The 13,162-nt window shown below is 38.4% G+C and overlaps 1 protein-coding gene across 1 annotated transcript in view; it reads right to left on the bottom strand.

Annotated features, from left to right (window-relative positions):
- The window catches only part of tusc3 (tumor suppressor candidate 3), a 75,264-nt gene that overhangs the window by 61,295 nt on the left and 807 nt on the right, over positions 1-13,162 (bottom strand). The window lies entirely within an intron of this gene.

Genomic DNA, 13,162 nt, shown 5'->3' with positions numbered 1-13,162 from the left:
GCCAATGGCTCTGAAAATGAAACATTTAGGAGACAAATGACTTTTTTTGGTCTGCAAATTACATCAGCATAACAGATGGATCACTCTTCTTAGACAACAAAGTTTACTGTACAAATATCTTTGGTACAACTATTTGCCAAGACTGCTCTGCTGTTTTTTAAATGGGGTTATTTTCAGTTTGGTTACTTTTGATGCAGGTCAGACATCTCGTTCTGTTGCCTGACCTTTTCTAGAATAGACTACGGAGTGGATCAGACTTTATTGGTACGTAAATACGTCTGGTTGCCACAGGACATAAAGCACTCCGGCCATAAAATTAACTAGCCTAACACCAATTCACCAGCTAAATAAACAACCAATGTCAACACCACATAAACTTAAATTCATAGTATGAACATTCGTGACCAGCTGCAGTGGGATTCAAGCTTTATTCTGAAGTCCTGTAAAACCCCACAAGATCCATCTCGCTGTCTTTGTCGTCTATATCTTTAAAAGTCTACACTCTACCTAGGGCTGGGCGGAATATGTCATTAACTCGGAATAAAATGTCAACCGTAAAGGGCTCAGCATACTACATTCGAAATCGAAAAACGACCATCTGTGACCTGATTTCAAACTAAATCTGGTCCAAACGACAATTCGTTTCACTAGTTCACTAGTAAACCACACTCTCAAAGTGTGGCTTATATAAACACTGTGAGAGTTAATTTGACCCTTTTTAACACTAGCGATTTTGCTGTGAAGTGAGCATTCAAATGAACTGTAATAAATAAATAAAGTCAATCTAAGAAAAATCAGGTATAAGATATAGAATTATAGAATTATAATGTGAGATTGTTACCGTGAAATATATTGTTTCCGTGTAATAGATTTTTGGTAATTCCGCCAACCCCTAACTCTACCCATAATCCAAACTGCCTTTGAACCTCATCTATCCTTTCAAAGTCTGCTTGCAAAGCTTGGAGAAAAACTGGACGTGGTGCTTTTTCATATCGGGATCAATCTCATTGTGCTCCGGCCCTTTGGCAGGCCCAGACATTGTGGATGATATAATAGTCCTCTTGTGCACCCTGATCTTGGCTTTCATGGATGGAGAAGCTTATCTAGGATCGGCAAAGCTCGGTTCAATTTGATCCTCACATTGTAAGCATAAACTCTGACATGATCCAGTAAAAGCACAACAGTTCTGCTACAACAAAGATCTCAATGTCAGCTTGTCTGCTGTGAATTTCAGCTCACAGATGACCAGTATGTCAATACATGAATGAAAAAACTCATGATTAAAGTCACATTTACTGTACTTTTTTTTTTTGTTAAACATTAAAATTAGGGCAGTGCATTTAACGCATTAATTATAATTAAGGAGTTATGGAAAATTAACACGTTTGAAATTTTTAACGCATTTAACGCACCCGCCCTGCCCCAGACATAAGTAGGTCATCTTACATTTCATACAGTTGACTGGTGACAAATATGCCACCGGCAAACACTTACTGCGCAATATAACATACAGAATACTATCAGAAAGAACCTAAAATGAAAGATATCTGTGCAAAAATTCTGAATGAGCTTTTGTCTCATATTGTCTCAATTATGCAATCACACAAGCGCAATATCACAGCAGTCCTATTTTCGTCCAGAAAACTACGAGTGCACATGTCATGTTGATTTTAACAGTTAATTAAATCAGAAATTAATTTTAAGATATATTTTATAGACAACATCGTCTCTTTTCCTAATTTTTTAACGAAAATATATAAAAAGCCCCCCCCCCCAAAATTCTGCTTATTTACATTTGCTTACCCTTATGTCGTTTCAAGCTTGAATTACTATTTTTTGGGGGAAAAGGAAGATATTTCTTAAGAATGTTAGTAACCAAACTGTTTTGGTCTTTAATTATAATAATTCAGCTTCTGAAAAAAAAACAATTATGGCGGTTTTAGCTTCAGAACATCTGAAGCTACTTTCTGTATTGTCTTATTATGGCTTTAAATTATATTTTGGAAATTAATGGTACTGCGTTGTTTGGTTACCAACATTCTTCATGTGTTCTGCACAAGAAATAAAGTCATACTGGTTTGAAATGACTAGAGGATGAGTAAATGAGGACAGAGTTTTCGTTTTTGGGTAAACTATCCCTTTAAAAGTCGTAGGAATGTTTTTAACACAGTTTTACATTGAAAGCACTCAACATTACATTTACATTTATTCATTTGGCAGACGCTTTTATCCAAAGCGACTTACAAGTAGGGGGGCATATAAACATGCTATTTATTTGCGAGTCGCTACTGATAAAAGCCAAACGTGTATCAATGCAGCTTTCATGAAGAATAATCACTAAAAGCCTTCAGGTCTCGTGGGTAGTTTGAGATATGCGCGCGCCCAGGGAGTCAAAGAACAAAATACTACGCCTTCTTTCACGCCTTCTTACTCTAAAACGTTTACTCAAAATTCCCATATTAACAAGAATCCTTGTTAAGGTAGTCCGTTTCGTGAACAAACAGTTGGGTAACAAAACACATGTGTGTTACAGTATAGTGCGCTAGCAGCATAATAAAGATATCTGTTTATAATGTTCATCAAACAACAAAGGATGGGCCCAAAAACACTCACTGATATTAAAGGAATTGTGTACTCTTATACGAGTTGTTCACAACAAATAAAGGAAGAAAGTAGCTTTAAGAAAGATGTGCTTTAAATATGGTAAAGTGTTGAAAGAGAGTTTACATATATAATAAAAATAATTCAATCATAAACAATGATTTGTATTAATTTCTAATTGATTTATTAATGTATTAAATACATTTTAATGACGTTTTAGTGATTATTTTTTCTTTCCTCACCCCATGATTCTAGTGCTACCAAATTAAGGGCTGGTGCCACCAACTGAATAACTTGTTAGCACCAGTGCCACCTCTCTCAAGTGTTAGTCTAGAGCCCTGAAATATAGGTTTCAAATGAATAATATTTAAAACCTGAAATCACATATGCAATCACAGGAATGTTCGGAGGAGGAGGAAACATTTGGGCAGAACATTCCACCTCTTGCCAGATAACACTTAGTTTGTTGTTCAAAGCAGAACATTTGTGACCCTGCACAACAAAACCAGTCTTATGGGTCAATTTTTCGAAATTGAGATTTTTACATAACCTGAAAGCTGAATAAATAAACTTTCTATAGATATATGAGTTGTTAAAATAGGACAGCTGAGATACAACCGTTTAAAACTCAGGTATCTGAGATCACAAAAAATCAAAATATTGAGAAAATTGCTTTTGAAGTTGTTAATCAGGGGCACTGTGGCAGACCATCCACTCACAAAAATAAAGTTGTTATATATTTAAGGTAGGAATTTTACAAAATATCTTCATGGAACATGATCTTTACTTAATATCCTAATGATTTTTGGCATAAAAGAAAAATCGATCATGTTGACCCATACAATGTATTTTTGTCTTTTACTAAAAATGTTCCCGTGCTACTTAAGACTGGTTTTGTGATCCAGGGTCACATTTGGTCAATAAAGTATGTGAAATTTCCAATTAATCAATTATTTGAGGAAAATAATCAACAGATGGTTATCAATTCAAAGCAGTTGTTCAAACTCTCTACGGTTTGCAGAAGCTGTGGAGTCGAGTTTGGATGTGACTGGCGTCTTGGCGTGCTTTTAATATTTAGGTTCTTATCTTTAATTATGGGGGTGTCAGATAAAAGCACATCACTCTGCTCTGTTGGGCAAGCACAAGAAGGGAATCTTTCCGCTCCAATTACCTTGATGAATTCCCATATCTGTCAAGCAATGAAGACGTCAAAGTGACTTTAAATTGACAAAGTGAACTTTAAGGATACAAACCGGTATCGGCCTTGACACAGTGTCTGCACACATGCTCTCATAAAGATTCACAGTGATTCATACACACAAGCAGATCGCAAAAGGGATTAGAAAGCTAAACACTTGTCTTTTGCCGGGAAAGACAGGAGTGTGCATTATAAACCTATTCGCTTCCAAGTAGTTCAGATTCAAAAACATCAAATTTGCTCTCAGAATTCATGAGATTTGAAACTGCAATCTTCTGCTATCCAGCACCGAACTGTAACCACAACACCAAATCTGTTCCACACCACAAAAGCAGGCAGCATTTCTAATGAAATATGCAGTCAACGTCAAAAAAGTTTTTTAGCTTTTATTATGCTCCGTTTATAACAAAATCAAACGGTGCTTTAGTTCAATAAACAGAAAGCTCGCAGGGAACACGAAGCAGTGGGGAGAAAGGTGGGTTTTGCTGACACGGCAACTCCACGCAAGTCTATTTGATGGGAGTGAAATGTCAGACAGCAGCTAGTCAGCCAATTTATCCACAAACCAATCATCAAAGACCTGCATCTGCACCCACTTCATGTGCATCTAACACTAACAAGTGCATATAAGACATTTACACTCAGCATCTCATGTGAGCATCGCAAGAGCTCATACATTTATGTGGGAAGCTGGATTGCATCCCACACATATCAACTACACGTGCTCCTGATAGGTCAGTTTGGACGACTTGGGAGTCAAATCTGTTTATAAACATTGATTGTGTGAACGCAGCTTTTATCTTTTGTAAAAACAGCAATGAAAAGTTGAAAATTGGCATAACAGGCTGTCCTCACCGACAACAAAAGACTCAAAGCTTTCCTTATGGTTTGGGATTATGGTTATTAATTATGGAGTATAATTTACTCTTGGATTTGGGTCAGGCCTGAGTGTATTAAAAGACAAAGCAGCTCAATTTAGCATTTTGCCTTTTAATGTCCTTCTTAAACGCTGTTCTCTCACTATACACCATTTAAAGAGAGGGAGGGGGGACTTGGATCTAATTTTCCTGTCAATTAGACAGTGACTGAGAAATGACTTGCGATGGCCTTGAACGAAGTGATATTAAATCCCGAGATGGAATTTTCTCTTTTTTTCATAGACAGGGATTGCCTCAACCACCTCAACTTAATGAAAAAGACATTTCACGAACAATCCAGAGTAAAAAGAAAAATACGGCAGCGTCACATACGCCTCACATTACAGAGATTTTCTGATCCACATAGAGACCAGCCCACTTAGACAGAAAGAGATATCTGATGGACAAGTAAAGTGACCAATTATATTTCATTTTGGTTTTAAATGCTGTTTAGGGGTGTTTTTTTTTGCTAAAAATAAGACCACTTCGGAAGACGTAAACAACGCTGGTCAAGAAGAACTTGGTTGTGTTTTTGAACAAAATACAGTACAACCAACAAAACATTTACTGAATAAAAATGTTAAAAGAATCTTCATCTCAAATTTTATTATATATGTAAGATTAAAAAAATAAATAAACTGGAAGTGTTTCTGGACCAGTGTTTAACTTATCTTGCAAACTCGTCTATAGACAAAAATAAACAGATTAAAACTGGCAATTTTTCTTAACATAATTTACACAATTGTGGTGTTGTAATTTTTTATTTGCCTTAATTTGTGGACATCTTAAAGCTGCAATCCATAACGTTTGCCTCGATTTCACCATCTCTGTTTGAAAAATTAAATTGCATGTAACTTTACGCACTCATCTTTACGTGGGTTTAGGTCAAATGACAGACTCTTCAACTGACATTTTCTGTGCAAATTTTTTCCAACAGCACAACTTTCAAAATCCAAAAAGTTTACCTTTTCCAATTCACAAATGGGAACAATTTTAAAACTTTGTTTAATAAGGTGTATCTCATTGACAGAAATGCAATATAATATACATAACTATTAGAGGTCGACCAATATGGGTCATCTCATTAAATCTAATTAAGTAATAAGAATTGATACAGAATCTTGCTTAAAATAAACATTTATGGAAGACATTTCTTTTCAAATCAGTGCACTTGATTGAGAAAGATTGAGTAAGTGTTTATTGCAAGATACAATATAGCAGTCTAATTCATAGTAATAATACATTGCTCAAAACTTTTAAGCACCTTCTCAAACTGTTCTGAAGCATGTTTTTTTGTTTATGTTTGTTGGCAGACGCTGCTATTAGTCAAATGGTCATAATCTAAGTTAAAACAAAAATAAAAAAAATCACTCATATTACACAGCCTGCTGCTCATAACTGCGTTTTAGTTATATTTAGCTTTTAGCCTTTTTCTAGCCTGACAGGAAAGTAGACGCTCTTCTGGTCAGGATTTAAACTTTGGCTGAGGACTTAAATGTTTGGTTTAATGATGAAAAACCAAGCAAGCAGAATGTTTTCTCTCCATTTCAGATTTCTAACACACACTTGTGTTAGAAGTGTTCATCGTGTCTCGCGGCTGTCAGAGCAGAAAAAACTCGCTTCTCTCTGTATGTTTATCTGCCCCGGTCGCGTTCATTTGTAAATTGTGTGCACTTATTTCATCCATTTGAAAGATCGACCAAAACGCATCTTAATACCAAGTGTAAATAGAGTCCTACCCGCAGACACATTTAAGCAGGAAAGGTAACGTGCACGTTTTAGCCTGAAGTTTCGTCTTTTAAAGGCGGGGTAACCGATTTCCGAATTACGCTTTAGACAACCGAGTCGGGCCGAGTACCAAAACAACCTTGTAACCAATCAGCAGTAAGGTGCACAGTGCACAGGACGGACATTAGCCGAGCGATGACGAAAGCGAAAGATGGGGGTAGGGGTGTGTTTGTTTTGGTGATTTGAACATCAACAACGGCTAAGAGAAATTGGACACCCCACCTTTAACAAGGCATGGCTGCAGGGTGCGAGTTGCTCCGTCTCGCACGCAGCCTCAGAGGGAGAGAAATTCTCCGGTACAGAAACAGTATTCATAACGTTGGAGTTTATCTAGGTATACAGTGCGGACAACTGTAATAATTTAGCCCCTGGGATCGTCACCTGGTTTTGGTACCCGTGCATACATGTAGCCTAAACTATGTGGTTGAAGGCTCGCTAACAATAGAGTTCCAAAAAGTTACTGCCATTCTCAATTAGCATCATATTTAATCAATGAAATATAAAAGACTAGATTAAAAACGAAGGATAAAAAGAATTTAAGTCTTACCGTTTTTTTGTGAAGTTATCAGGTAGTTAAAAAGTTAGCAAAGCAGGCAGAGGGGGACATCACAGTGTTATGCCGCAAGAGGCAGCAACGCCGGTTCCACAACAACGCTTAGCTGCTCACAGATGCACCTGCCTGTTAATCGGCCTAATTTGCAGCACAATCGGCCGGTGCCGATTAATTAAAAAAAAAATCCCCAAAATTGGCCCGATTTATCGGTCTACCTCTAATAACTATGTCTTCAGAGGTGTATAAAGACCTTACATAATGAAGCGTTACGTTTTTATAACTTTAGAATGAGCTATTTCTATCTATATACACTGTGGGTCCTCCTGCATGGACCTCGCCATGTTGTTTCTACAGTGGCCCTAAACGGACAAACTGCTCTACAGAGCGCTTTTTCGTAAATACGTTATCTCCTTCGGCAAAAAAGTGAAAACGTGACGACATCTTAGTGCTGGGAGGGGTGAGCGGTGGAGTGAGCCGTTCGTTTCAATTTGCAACCTCACCAGTAGATGCTGCTTAATTTCATACACTGGACCTTTAATGGATTTGCTTAACTTATTTGTTTATTTTTACCCCCCCAAAAAACTACAGAAATCAGCTCTTGGGTCAGGTGGGTCATAGTATGATAAGGCATTTGCCCTTAAATACTGTCCATGCCTTCCCTAAAGCGGGACTATGAAGGATGAAAAAGCAGAACTGAGATGAGACTAAATAAAGAGAGAGAGACAAATGAAGAGATGTTGGAGAGATTCTCGTTTACCCTCCTCCCCGTCACCATTCTCGCTAATGAACGACTCTCTCTGAGACACTTTTTAATGCATGTTTAAGGCTTTGGTGCGGATGGCTGGCACAGCGCTGATAAGGCTGCGTGCGTTATCCGGTTCGACAGGCAGACTCGAGTACGCCGTTCTACCGCCTACTGCATCTCTGCCGGATCATCCGCCGCCACGCTGTGACGATGCCCGCTATGACAGCGCAGATAACGGACAATCGAAGATGTCACAAGCCGTGGGGTGGACAGGCGGGCAGTACACGGGACTGATGAAAGGGGGAAAGGAAAATAAATAAGATTTGAAAGTTGTTACCTCGTACCGTGTTCCAAAGAAAGACAAGATGATGTTTATCGAAATTCACAGGTGCCGTTTTTCTCCTTTAGTACAAAAGTGTGCGGTTGTCAAGCTCCGTTGGACTCTAGATGTGACTATTAGGGAGGCATCGGGTCAGATCATCATAGATCGATGCTTAGGGTAACAGAGCTCCTGTGTGACCCTGAGAGAAGGCGTCACATGATAAAATTCAAACAATAAGGGTTTACTTACAGTTGTTTATGCATGATCTGATTTCTATACACATCTACTTACAGTTAGCCACATAAAAGCATGATACCCAATCTGATTTATTATTTCTGTGCTATACGCATCAACAAAGCTGGGTCATATGGGATGGAAGTGAGATGCAGCAGAGTTTGATAGGGCTCATAAATGATCAAAAAAAAATGCAGACGACTAAAATTTCGATAGCTATACACACAGTAATTGCTAGTTCACATGTGAACTGCAGTGTTCACAGTTTTCCATATGCTGCCACACAACCAGATTAAACAACCAGATGTATTGACACACGCTGACAAGCATACTTCTTGTATAGAGCTCTTCGTTCAGTACATATTCATGTGTCAATACAGAGACGGTAAACAGATCATCCATGAAGAACTGTTTTTAAGGAATCATTACTTTCCCTTTCTCTGATGTTAAACACAGCATGTCTGACTTCCCTGTGGTCAATCTCACGTCCCCTCCCCTTCCCATGGCTTCAAAAATAACTGCCCTCTGATTATGCCCAATTTCTGACTCCAAATGTCAGATAGGAGGCAGGGCGACGTCTCGGGAACACAACGCATCCATCACGCGGACAGCTCTGCCACACAAGCTATTATCATTCAATCAACAGGTCCGCGGCTAATGAAACATTCAAATACATAAATAAAACTAAATGTCACACATTTTGATTAGAAGCTTAATTCATATGATTTACCGTAAAAAGGGTATTCATTTTAAAGAAAGTGTGAAATTCGTTACAGGAGTGCTGTCCCATTATTTTCTTTGCGGCGATTAGTGATTAGTTGAGCCCAGTTGAATATGTATATAAAAAGTTAACATCTAATGTATTATCAGGCCATTTATTTTATATTCTGATAGCCACAGTATGTATGAAACATCGAAGGCCTGTTAACTGAGAAAACGTGTTGTAGGCTCTGGTGCTAAAGCAAAGTCCTAGTGGTCTATTTTAATATTTAAAAAACTACTGACAACAAAGTGTAACAACTGAAATGAATTTATCATGAGCAGGAGTACTTACAAAGTTACTAACAAGTAGCCTTTCCATGCCATTCATACTAGAACTGATTCTAAATAATGAAATTAACTTGACCTTCAAGGGGGGCGGGGGGTGCCATTGGTGGGGTGGGCGGGGTAGGTGAAACGCTGATCTAAATATTTTTACACTTGTATATTACTTCTTTTTTCTGTGTCGTCTCATCATAAAATGCTACAAATATCAATGCACTTGCTACATACATCCAACAAATCTCTTGAATATTGAATAAAACGTTCAAGGGAAATACAATTACACCGGCATGTCCGTATCTGACATCAGCGGAGACCGGAGAAGGTCCAGGGCATGCTAAATATTCATTGCTTTTTTGTTTATTTACCTTTTAAAGCATAATTTTCCATTTTAAATCGCAAAGTGAAAGAACGGACCAAGCAACCGTGCCCCAGCTGTGATTTGTGGGGCCGGGGCAGTCGTAAGTCTCGCTCAATATTCCGAATGATTCTCCATAAGCAATGCATGTGCGATGGCTTTGGGTCTAATGCTGATGATATCACAGGCTCCCGCCGGCTAGAGAGGCTCGTCTGTGTGGATGGCATGGAGAATCATTTTGGTAATGCTTCTCAAGCACAATACAAATCATATGACAAATAGGCCTTAAACACGATTCACTGTCTCTCCAGATAGACACGGGGGTTAACTTACAGCAGTGCGCATGTGATGCATGTGTGCTTTACTCTTTCTGTTCAGGGGAGATATGGCAAAAACGTCTGGACGGCAAACTCAATCCTACTCTGTACTTCTGTGTTCACTAGTTAAATGTGAAGTGTGTATTTCCAACCACTAGTGGCACCAAACGGAACTGCAAGGGAAGTGTTTAGCAGAACTCAAGCCAAAATCGGTCCCTTTATTAAAATACTAACAGTCACCGCACAACCCTCACGTTGAGCCATGATGCACATTCAAGTCAATGCAATTTGAGTCTAGATCATGTAACAACACCCCTCGCCACACCCACCCATCATTTCCGGCCCTCTCCCCGTGATCCCTTTCAGGAAAAGTGGCAAAAAGTTAAAACTACCTCCTAACGCACTAGAGACCATCATCTCTTTCAATAGAAGACTGGAATATTAATTTGCATTGTGCCGTGTGGTATTTACAATTAGAGTCTTGCAGAATGTCGTCTCATTATGGAAATGCATACATGCAGGCCTGCACGCTGCAACCGCTTTCCCAATCTGTGCAATCAATGCATCAGGATAACAGTCCATCAAGTTAGGATGAAACGAGTTAGCAAAAAAGAAAGGAGCGAAATAAAAAAGGTAGTTTGAGAGAGGCAGAGCAGCATGACGCTATTTTCCTCTCCATGGATGACTACATGTATGCATCATTATGTCTCTGAGCTTTTAGAATTAAACTGCCTTCATCAAACACTCAGCGGGGTGGCCTTCTTCGCACCGCTCACCCCAGCGTGAGAGAGGCTTCAAGACTTCAAACATTTCAGTTGTTTCAGAACATAAACTCGACTTGCTGTCTTTCAAGCCTCCCGCCCCAGTGGCAGCCTGAGCTGTAATGAGTGAAGCCACGGTTTGAGAGCGGAAGGGAGACGGGATCAGACTCCAGCTGCCGGAGTCTGGATGGGGCCATGTCGGCCCATGATCGTACAAGACTGTACTGGCAGTGGAACTGCGGTAGACATGTTTCTGCTAGATCTGTGAGGAGTGAACGCAGTAGAGGTCTAGCAATGTAGTAAAATGAAAGAAATTGAGATTTCACTATTTGAGGGTATATATGAATAATAACGTAGAAACAGATGATAGATAAATAAATACTGTAGGTATAGATACATAACAAGTGCCAAACTAAATGGCTTATTTAGCATTGTTAAACACGATGACAAAGTATTTGGGGATTCAAAAACTAAATGGCAGACGTCAGATTAATAAGCTTCTAAAGGGTTCAAGGAAAGCTGCCCTCTTTTCACAGTAGCTGCTGTGCAAATATGCAAATTCAAGCCTAATGGCTTCTAACACTGAACAGAGCATGTCATCCAGACAAAAATAACTTGGACAAATACTGAATTGACTCATTCTTTGCTAGTGATTCATCTTAGCCTACAGGCTTTTGATTTAAGAGCAACTGCTAAAGCATGCAATACCAATAAGTGTTGGACTAATAATATGAAAGGTTATATTGATTTTAGCTTGTAATAAATAAATAAAACCAGCAGTTGTTATGAAAAAGAAAACTTAGTTGAAAATGAACAATTCTTGAAGTTTGAAATGTCAACATGCTATATAAATTAAAAGAAACAAAAGATTACATAAAACTACTGGTCAATTGATGTGGGTTTTTAAAGACCAACAGGTATCAAGACAGGGCATCCCGATGGTGAATAAAATGTTGAAATATACTGTACGTAAAATATCTAACGAGAAGTATTGCTGAAATTAGTGCAATATTTAAAGGTATATTTCAACTAAAAAATACATATTCTGTCCACCCTGTTATACCCTGTATAAATGTCTTTGTTCTGTTGAACACAAAATTGGAAATTTTGAAGAATTGAGGAAATCAAACTTTTCTGGGGCACATTTGACCATTTTAATTTTTCTTACTATGGTCGTCAATGATGTCCCAGAACTGAAAATTGCTAACATTTTTCCAAATATCTTTCTCTGTGTTCAGCAGAACAAAGTAATTTATATAGATTTGGAACAACTTGATGGTGAGTAAACAATGACAGAATTTTCATTTTTTGGTGAAAAAACACACAAAAATTAGTTTATAGACCACTTTGGACGATGTAAACATTAACAATGCTGGTTCAACGCAGGTCCAGAAAAACTTTTTTAAACATTACACAACCGTTTGAACAAAATACAACAAACAGAACATTTATAACCCAATCAAGACTTTAATTATTTGTGTACGATTTAAAAATAAAATAAATACAAATGAAACTGGAAGTGCTTCTGGACCAGTGTTTACATCTTGCGAAGTGGTCTATGGTTAAATGACCTGGCTGGCTCAATGGCTTTCAAAATCTGAACCTTCAAAATGCCAAAACCAAAGAGATTCAGAAACTAAACTAGTAAAGGATCTGTATATCCTCTGTAGAAGCATCCACCTGCCAGCTACGAAAAACAAAGGCAAACAAAAACTCTGCAACTTCAGCAGGCGAAAACTGCTTACTCCATCGTTTTCCACCTTTTCCCATTAGCCAAGCCAAGAAACGAGAGGCAAAAAATTTGGCTGTGATGATGAACGAGCATCTGGGAAGAGAAAAAATATGCCTCAACCCCTGCTCACTCTCCTCCTCCAGCATTCACAGAGGGCAGCACACACCTTAACAGATATATTAAGGCTTAAAGACAATGACTCAATACTGCCCTTCTCAGCACCCGCAGAGCATCAGGCCAGGAGGGAGGAAGGAGAGGGTGAACAAGACAAAAGAGGCAGAGGAAATATGAGGAAATTAATAAAAAAAAATGCAGGGGGGAGAAGCAGAAAGTTGCTGCTTCACCACTTTTCCTGATTTGTGCCCAATGTGATCATTTTCCTGCTAGTCTGCTGCAGAGAGAGGAAGGGGTTAAATAAACATCATATTTCCTCAAAGGTTGAGCAGACAACGAGAAAGAGAAAGATCATCTTAGAGCTCACCTCATATAAAATATATAAACACTGCAATAATAAGCAATGAACAATGTATCAAAAACTCAAAATGCGGAATGCCACTGATAATTCAACCTAATTTATTAAAAAGTTGAAAGTCCA

Source organism: Triplophysa rosa, linkage group LG4, assembly GCF_024868665.1.
Source record: "Triplophysa rosa linkage group LG4, Trosa_1v2, whole genome shotgun sequence".
NCBI classification, from domain to species: Eukaryota; Metazoa; Chordata; class Actinopteri; order Cypriniformes; family Nemacheilidae; genus Triplophysa; species Triplophysa rosa.
The sequence above is the reverse complement of the archived record's forward strand: the minus strand, read 5'-3'. Positions and strand labels throughout refer to the sequence as shown.